Consider the following 11,030-nt stretch of genomic DNA (forward strand, 5'->3'; position numbering starts at 1 on the left):
TACGTCACCCAATTCTCCTGCTCATTCGCGAATAAGAGGAATCCCTGGCCGGTTTTTCTTTCCGCATATGTCTCATATATTTAGAATTACAAATGTAGCCTCAGAGTGTCGGCCTAGCACCACACAACTAGGAAACACATCAAATTTCCATATTTGGCAAGGATGTACCACCCCTTGTCTACGACCGCGACAGACAATAGGCAGTATTATCAGGACATTTTAAGATCTGTCAGCCAGTATGAAACCTATGATTTTTCTTGATTCGTAATAATCAGCAATACACTTGATGACAGTGACCTGCCAATTCCAGTCTTAAGGGCAAAGCGGCCTGCATTTTTTTTGTGAAAGTCGCATTTCTTTACTTTTCATATTTATTCATATTAACTCTTTCTATTTTAAAACGGGTTTTTTAACTTAAAAAAAATTCTTTCAATGATTTCCTCTTATTACTAATAAATGATTTGACGCACACATTGGAATGCTAAAATAACAGAATTGTTAAGAGGCCAAACCATCTGCTGTTTCAGTATTACTATAGTCTTTGGCTCCAAGATAAAATCATGATGGATTATTAGAAATGAAATTATTAAATGTCAGTGTGGTTTAATTCATTTGATGTGGTCAATTAAACGACAAGTGCATTCGACAAGCTATCAAATAAAATCAAATAAATGAAAGTTATTAAATAAAACCATCTATTTCGCAATTATCTATTTTACGTTAGTACGTAACACCAATTAGCTCATCTTGCATATATTTTTCATTAAAGCTCTAAATATGCCAATGTTACGTCAAAAACTTCGTTTACATGTGATGATTGATGAACAATTCCCCGTGTCACTTAATCCAATAGCAATTTAATTGATGCGGAAGAACAGAATTCATCATACGTAATTTGATTTTGATGAATTGAAAACATCACATCCCCTGATTCTGATACGACCATATAAAAACGAGTTCGTCATATATCATCATGGCAGTGAATAAGTTAATGAGTGACTGGGGTTGGACCCTCAACAGGCTGCGGTGTGTTTCGAGGTTCGATAAGTGAAATATATATTATGTATCAACGTGATAATTGTTTGTGCCATCTGAGATATGTTACGGTGTCAGTTTTCCCATACAGACACTAAATTTGGTAAAATTGCATCAATTATCATGTTTTGATCAAAGGACCGTTTTGACTTCATGAATATTAATCTTAAGTGTTGCCTCTCTTACAGTCGTTAATAAAAATATACCAATGAGGTCTTTAAACACATGTTGTTGCATTTCTCTGAATGCTACTTTTTGAATCTCGTAAAAGAAGTGCAATTGTGTTTCATTTCTGATGCTGAGTATTATACACAAAATGTTGTGTTATTGCAGCACTGATGATTTAAAGTAAGAGAGTGCAGTATTGACTGTATAACGTTATCTATTTGTTGTTTTATACATAATGACATTGTTTGCGAAAGTTTGGTTGTTGTTACATATAGAGTGTCAAAATATGCACACATATCTACTAACACAGCCGAAAAAAGAAATAACAAATATTGCCGTTTTGTATACAATTATCAGTAAGAATTTATATCGAAGTCGATTGTTTTTTATGTTAAGTTGCTTAAACAAATTTGGAACATAGATACGTTTCTTTAATATGTTATACAATATCACAAAAGTTTCCTTTCTGGACTAGAACTTAGGTGGCAGAAAAATTGGGTCACCCACCATACAAGACAGACACCTATATCACAGAGACCTAATGCTTAAGCATCCTCAACATTGTGTGCTGACGCAGATGTAAAACCACTTAAATGATAACGCACATATTATATACATGTATTCAGCACATTTTCCGTTATATTAGCTTTTATAATAAAAAGACAAAAAACAGAAGAAGAGCGGACACCAAAGAACATGAGAGACATAATGAATCACACAACAAACCGAGGGCGAAACCAGGTGTCCTGATAATTCTACTACTCCATTGGTGGCACACAACATGATGTATTTTGCCAAATATACGTCTTTGCTTAACTCACTTTTGTTTTCCATAGTAATATGTAATGTCAAGTTTCAGCTAGTTTCTAGTAGTTTGTGATGTAATTGTGTGAAATGCGAGCCCTATAAATGAATAAAAGTCATACTGGAGTATCCCTAAGCTACTATAAATGGTGGAAGAATGTTATCAGATATATGACAAAGAACCAACTTAACAAAGATGATATATGTTTATTCAAGATAAAGCAAAACGAGGACAGGCTAGGCAGACTGAGGACAGGATATTACATCCAGTTACGTGACGAATTGAAGGTATCTCTATAGAGACACCTTCACATTGGGGCTAGTGAAGATTTCAATAATTGACCATGGGAAACTAATAATAAAAATGTCATGCCGTTTGATTATCACAAGATATATAAAACAAAGAAGTTATGAGGCATTCATTTCACATTTTCGGAGAGGAATAAATATAAGCTCTGAGCTATCTATTTACCTCTGAAACATGTTAGATAGTTGGATAACATACTATTTAAGCTAAATCTTCGTACATGTATAGAGCAAGCCAAAGTAAACCGTATTTACTTATTTTGCTGCATGTCTCAGAAAACTTGTTTACAAATAAAGTTGCTCTTGAAGTTAGAACAGCTATATATCAAAATATGAAATTTTTCACATTCGTGATTCTGTCTCTGGTGACCCCGTCAAGTTATTTCTTAATCTTCATTAGATGTTTTGTAATAATGGATAGCCGATGGAATAAAACCCTGAAATTTACTATTTACAGCAAATTGCAAAATAACGCCGTCAACGCATAACCGTATATGAAATACGTGATGATTTAAAGACGGTTAAAGTCATGCACAGGGACAACTGGCTACATACAGTACCCGTATACAGTGGCAGTTATTGTGCTCAACAAAGTAACTAGCTCTTAAAACATCCTGACGTCATGTAGTTTAATACATTTCGTATTGACTCATGAGTGTGGATAAAAAGACATCGAAATTGAAAAAATACTTATGTTTTAGCCAAATTCTATTTAACTAAATTATTGATCATTAATATATATATCTCAACTGCTATGAAATGATGGATGGTTAACGGTTTATGACTTTGGATGATTTCAACGTTATTGGCGTAGCCGCGAGAACTAGTTTTGTTTCACAGCAATGAAAAAGAAAACTTAAAAGCTAACTCAAAACTAGAGCTCTGTCTATAAATTTATATATACGATTCACCGCTCTGCCTATATATTTATACATACGATTCACCGCTCTGTCTATATATTTATATATACGATTCACAGCACTGCCTATATATTTATATATACGATTCACCGCTCTGTCTATATATTTATACAAACGATTCACAGCACTGCCTATATATTAATATATACGTTTCACCGCTCTGCCTATATATCTATATATTTATACAAACGATTCACCGCTCTGTCTATATATTTATATATACGATTCACAACTCTGCCTATATATCTATATAAACGATTCACAGCGCTGTCTACATATTTATATATACGGTTTATATATATATTTATATATACTAAATTATATATACGATTTAGCACATGTTTTGGTTTGTGTTTCTTCGGTTGCCGTATTAGGGGGGGGGGGGGGGGGGGNCAACCATTGTGTTTATGAGGACAAATCGTTAGTACATATAAGGCTCCATCAAGTTCATTCAATGTTGTGAAGTATTTCATCAGTATCTGTAAAACCAAGATTGCATTTATAGCAGAATAACCGACATGTTTATAACAGTGTCATTCCTCCTTTGTTTCTATCATCGGTTTGTATGGTTCTACACCTATTAAACATGATTTCTGTGTCGTTATGCTACTCTATAATACATTGAATGTGAATGCCCTTTTCTTGCTATGTGAGACTTGTTAAAAGATCTTTAGACAAAACAATCAGTCTATGAGGGACAGGTACTATTAAGACCCTCTATGACTAAATGAATAAAGCGAAATCTAAACACGCATGCGAGAAAGCATTTCCTTAATATGTAATCTGCGCCGTACATCGTNCTATATATACGATTCACAGCGCTGACTACATATTTATATATACGGTTGATATATATTTTTATATATACTAAATTATAAATACGATTTAGCACGTGTTGTGGTTTGTGTTTCTTCGGTTGCCGTATTTTGGTTTTTATTTCGCCGAAATATCGGATCTCAACCATTGTGATTATGAGGATAAATCTTTAGTACATATAAGGCTACATCAAGTTCATTCAATGTCGTGAAATATTTCATCAGTATCTGTAAAACCAAGTTTACATTTATAGCAGAATAACCGACATGTTTACCGTTATTACAGTGTCGTTCCTCCTTTGTTTCTGTCATCGGTTGCATGGTTCTACACCTATTAAACATGATTTCTGTCTCGCTACTCTATAATACATTGTATGTGAATGCCCTTTTCCTGCTATGTGATACTTGTTAAAAGATCATTAGACAAAACAATCAGTCTATGGGGGACAGGTAACATTAAGACCCTCTATGACTAAATGAATAAAGCGAAATCTAAACACGCATGCGAGAAAGCATTTCCTTAATATGTAATCTGCGCCGTACATCGTCAACTGTCTTGTTACTTTGAGTGGGTTATACAAGCCAACTGTTGGAAGAATTTTCTTGTCGTATATACTTTACTCTCGCCTGTCTCTTGTTTTACTATGTTTTCTGTTTTGTTTCTATTTTCTATTTGCACTATTACCCGTTCAACGACCGCCGTTGACGTTTGTTATTCATAGTAATATCTTACCCCCTTTTCCCATACGTTTATGTCAGTTTCTGTTCCGCGGTTTGTGTTTCAGTGATTTAGTACAACTTTCATAGACTATTCCAAATATTAATATATAGTTTAAGGCAAAACCTTATATTGTCCAGCTACAGTAACAGTACCAGGGCGGAGTACAACTTTGACAAAGCACTACTTGGAATTGTCCCCCGCGGATAAATGTAACACATAAGGAACAAATACAGCTTGTCATCTGCATCGCAAGTAAACACCGAGTGACCTTAAACCCGCCGAGCGACCTTTAACCCGCCGAGCGACCTTTAACCCGCCGAGCTTGGAAAGTCTAGCCTTGACATTCCTTCTACTTTAACGCTTTAGCTGTATCAGTGGCGTTTCTTACGGCCATTTGTTTTGACTTTCTTTCTGAGAGTAGTACAACCATTTACCAAGTCTAAGGATATTTCATGTTTAACGCAGACTTTCAGGAAAGTGAGATACCAGCAAACCAGTCTATTTCGTTTTGACGTCATTTGCATTTGTGATATGAAATAAGATGTACTAATCACACTGAATCTAGTTATGGTCGCGGGGGAAGCAGGAGTTTGCTATATCCCTAAATCACGTTCGTTAACAATATATGAATCCCGAAGTATTTGTTTTGTCTGTGGGTGATATTCGGACAAACATTACTCGATCGCAAATGATAAAGGACACCCAAATGAAAGTTTCACGACTAACGACTGGTACTACCAAGCTATGTACAGAAACTGGCAAGAAACCAAGCGCTATATCCATAACACCATACAGATTTATTAAATTATATCTCATAATACATCAGTGTCATGCTTCTAAAAATAAACTCAGCAGGTCCGAAACACAGCACAAGACTCCCGAATCATTGTCAACGTTCCCTCTTTGCGTCAAAATCTGGAATGCTTTACCACAATGAAGCAAAACGCTTCATCATCAACAAACATAGGACCTACTTTAGCAATAACTTGATTCTACTCGCTCCTACTATATTTACGGTTTGTGACAAAAGCATCATGCCAGGTTACAAATGACTGCAGACACTTTAATTGCCAATTTGGCAGTCGTCTGGTGATCTCCAAAACAAACGTAACCTGTCTATAGTACTACCATAGGTAGGAAACCATCCCAATTTTTTTTTTTAGATCACTTTCTTGATCAATTTATAAATAATCTAATATGTCCAGGTTTCTATTTACCTCGGTGTTAGCTTTTATGTCAGTATCATTATTTATCTACAGGTTATGTTCAGGTCATCAGACGGTATATTTATCGTGGTATGTGTGTTAAAATTATCGCTGGTCTGCTTAAAATAATGATATCGTGGACCACATTCTTATACAATTATGACAAGCACTTACTATTAAGGTTAAATATAGTGCCTTATAATTTTGGGGCTGATCGTTTGCAATAAGTATCGGCCGATGTTTATATAATTATTATATTTGTTAAACCAAATTAACGCACAGGTGGGTATCGCATGGTGAGAAACTGGAACTCAAACATTCTTATTTTTACAGGAAAATTTAGAAAATGGTGATGATCTGCTTAGAACATAACAAAACCCGTTCTCAGTATACATGGGAAAATGCGACACACAGTTTTGAAAAGCCCGTTTACGGGAAGATGAAACTACACAGGTAACACACAGTGCAATGTACAAATAGTATGTGAATGTACTGAGATACACCACTAGGAAACACGTAGGTCATAGGGGTGTCTTCAGCGCCTGCGGTTTGTTGACATGGTGTCCTCGGTCCATCGGCTTGGTAATAAATTGTCTACGCACCACATTGTACCTTATTTCAACCTGGCGAGTCTTTAACGGTACACTAGTAGCACGCACAGTACACGTACGTATCAAGTCACAGGCACCTGTGGACTATAGATATATATAAGACATGTACGTGAGACACAATCCAGCGTTTTAGTCGAATGTTATATAAACCACTAAATCGTCTGGTGATACTATACTACATGTAGTAACTGTACTTAGTTACTCGAGAAATTAATGTTTATGACACAAGAACAAAATCGTACAATAAAGCGGGCTTTATTTAAAAATTCAATTTTACAGCATTCGGTAATGTCAAATATCTTATTTAAAATAATATATAAAAATAGCAAAAACAACACAATACATTGAGAGGGAAGCAAACGGGCAAAAGTATGAAATTAATCTTCTATGAAGTGTCCTTCCTACTGTTAGGGTTTATGTATCTGTGTGTTGTATGTGTTAGGGAATCGATGGTACCGGGTGCACACGATAAACAGTGTAAATCATGATCATCCGTACAGAATACATTACCAATATGGAACACATTGGTATCAGCTGTTTATTTTAACATATTGTGTAATAAAATACCATGGGGAGTGACCGAACGTCTTCTAGACTTATTAAAACCCTGTTCCCATCATTGAGATGCTTTGATATTCAGATATAAAATCGACCAAATCGACTAAATATGTTGTCCTTATCCGAAAACCAAAGAAAAGCTATTAGACGATATTCAACTGTCTCAGTTAGCAGAGTATTTCAATATATTTTGCCATGTTTTCAAGCAAAGAAAACAATTCATCTATATCAAATATCTATAGGGAAAGCGTTGTGCAAGATAACCTTTGTAAGTGTCGGTAATGAATGTGCTAGTTACAAAATAGCCGTTATATGTGTCAGTAATGAATGTTCTAGTTACATGTCTAGGTTCTGTCAGAGGAATGTTCGCTTTACGAGAACCAGTGTGTGATAGCATGAGAGCCGTTGTCCAGTCTGCCCACACAATACACACCTGTCCTTTCCTGTCCTTGTCATCGTAATGTAATCTATCATCTACACAACCAACTCTCGAGCATCGATACACGTAATACCTTCATATGCACATTCCAATGCGACATACAGCTTATCACTGGAAGTAAAAGACACAGAAAGCAATATAAGTATCATATATAGATCAGTCGATCATGTATGTAATGGCTTGGCAGGATAACGATAACTTTGTGGCATACACCTTAAGTACTAGTACTTATGTAAGAGCGATTCAAATACTTTGTAACAAATAGTATTTATGAAAAACACTTTGACAAAAGACAGTCATTTCCTAATGTTTTTGCCACGCCGTAAAAAAAGGATATTTCCAATAGGAATAGGTTTGCACAAGGCATTGAATCACATTTATTTACCGCGACCTAAATGTTTGGCAAGGTAACCGAGATTTGTTTAATTACGAAGAAAGGCGTAACTGATATTGTGTCAAGCTTTCCGTAAACTCTTTCAGAGTCTACATAAAGACGTACAGGTCGGCTTGGTTTTAACGTTAACATGCTGACTTACGGGTCGGGCTTACATGGAAACAACATTCATGACAAAATGACGACAATTCAACTAATATACGTAAACATAACTTTCAGCGACGTCGTATATCGGTCGATGAGAAATTAAAACGCAACGAAAACGTTTTGTTTTTGTTGTTTTAATGTAATAGTGACACAATATCACCATGGTGAATGTGCTAGTCTGTGACGTTCCCTCAGATTACTATGAAGTAGCCTGTATACAGGACTTGTCACTAACATACACTATATTCATACATACTACCTCTAGGTAAGTTAGCACTTTTGTGATTATGAATATGGTGTGATATAAACCTGAACAAAACATAATAACCGAGAAGCTAGACTTTTCTTCTCAAAATCAGTTTTCAATGCATAGATACGTCTTTAGGCGGTGTTACATTGATCCTTGACAATATCCAAACATAAAGTAAGCGATTCAGAATTTATTTACCAAACGACTGTTTTTTAACAGTAAAAGATAAGCGGATTGACAAAAAAGGTTATATTAAGAAATTGCTATTCACCGGACAACAGGTCTACATGAGTTTTCTTAGATATTGTCATGTGTAGTAAATACGGCAAATGGGATTGCCAGAATTCACAAGTATATTTACACATCATTGTAACAACCACTATGGTGACCGCACACGCTATTGTACCCGCTATCATTTGCAGTACTACCACTTAAATAACGAACAGTTACAATAGTGGTTGCTGATATTGCTTCTGTCCATCTTTAAGTTACCTTTTAGAGTCCCTAAACATTTTGTTATAAACAATGCTACAGTAGTTGATTCAAACGCACCTAATAATATAACAGGCGTTAGTTAATGAGAATGATATTGTAAAATGTAATTTCGATATTGATAGTACTTACGACCATGTGAAGCAGACGACACGATTGGGAAGGGTTACACTATGTCGAGTGTGTGTTACAAAGGACAAAGTTTGAAACACATTTTTATTAAACTGGAAACTCTATTTCTTTCTATTGAATTATCTTTTACTGAAAATACCACGAAATTATTTTTTTCCGGGAAGAGGGAATTCATTTACATTTACATTTGCATGGCATTGTCACTATATAGCCTCTTTGAAAGCTGTGTCGTTGATGTGACTTTAATTACCATGCAGCACGAGACACAATTCTTCGCGTATTAATACAACACTGACCAGAACTACAATATCCAATGTAAAAAAACATGACGGCGGTTGAAATATCGCTGGGCATTGTGAGACTTGACAATGTAATTGTAAATTTATGTGCAAAAGAAAAAAGAAAATACTCTTATTACAACAAAAACAAGATCAAGGTCTGCAATATCGTACAAAATGCACATCGGTTGAAATCGGCAATGGGAACAATTTTAACACTCATGCAATTTATCAGAAATATCGTTTGTTACACTGCACTGATCAACAGGGATTCGTTACAAATGTCAAAAATACACATATTCTATAGACCTACTGACACATAAGGTACAGACCTACTGATATGAGTCACAGCACACATAAACATTTCAGACATTTGTAACGAACCCCTGTGCTCCGTCGCACGATCACTCACTTCGAACGCTATCACTTTCACGCGTCTCTCAGCCACGGTTTCCTCAGTTTCTGACGACATGTCAAATAACGAAGCTGTTATAGAATCTACCGACTGTAGTCAGATTCCCATACAATCAACAAATAAATTCACATCTGGATTCTTCACAAATTTGAACTTTTCTCTGTGCTCATATAACATCCAAAAATAACTCCTTCGTGGAGGGCAAGGTAGGATTTACGGTGTTCATTGTATTTATCGATGCGCGAAATGTTCCGGGGGAAAAAAATCGAAACAATTTCAAATGTAACTGTCAGCTCAGAGTTCTATTGATGAACTTAAATCACCCTATAGAGATATCATACGCAATTGTATTGATACTGAATTGTGGAATAAAATTGAAGTGTTTGTTAACATTTCAAAGTACTACTTTGTTTGCCAATCAGCACGCGACAAAACGCTGTTCCAACTACTGAACGAATTTGTGTGGACTGTCGATAAGACGGGAATTTTAACTTTTAAATATCAATTGTAAGTTAAAAAAGAACATTAGAGGCAGAGAAACCTAAATTATTTAAGCATTGAACTGTTTTTGTATGGTATTTTTGATCTATTTTGAATGACACAGCTTTGCAGGCAAACACATCATAATGCGCTATCGCGCATTATGTTGTTTGCTTGCAAATCTGTGTCATTCAAATAGATCATAATACCATTCAAAAACATTTCAATGCTTAAATAATTACTAACAAATCTCGAGATCTTTATGTACTTGAGCTGGTTTACACGTTTGAACATTTATCAGAAAAGAGTGATGGTCAGTGGAGATTTCCTCTTGTTATATCTATCGATCAGACACCNTAATTTATGTGCAAAAGAAAAAAGAAAATACTCTCATTACAACAAAAACAAGACCAAGGTCTGCAATATCATATAAAATGCACATCGGTTGAAATCACCAATGCCGGCAATTGGAACAATTTTAACACTCATGCAATTTATCAGAAATATCGTCTGTAACACTGCACTGATCAACAGGGAATCGTTACAAATGTCTGAAATACACATTCTATAGACCTACTAACACATAAGTTACAGACCTACTGAATTGAGTCACAGCACACATAAACATTTCAGACATTTGTAACGAACCACTGTGCTCCGTCGCACGATCACTCACTTCGAACGCTATCACTTTCACGCGTCTCTCAGCCACGGTTTCCTCAGTTTCTGACGACATGTCAAATAACGAAGATGTTATAGAATCTACCGACTGTTGTCCGATTCCCATACAATCAACAAATAAATTCACATCTGGATTCTTCACAAATTTGAACTTTTCTCTGTGCTCATTTAACATCCAA

Source organism: Mizuhopecten yessoensis, unplaced genomic scaffold (assembly GCF_002113885.1).
Source record: "Mizuhopecten yessoensis strain PY_sf001 unplaced genomic scaffold, ASM211388v2 scaffold3051, whole genome shotgun sequence".
In the NCBI taxonomy this organism is placed as follows: domain Eukaryota; kingdom Metazoa; phylum Mollusca; class Bivalvia; order Pectinida; family Pectinidae; genus Mizuhopecten; species Mizuhopecten yessoensis.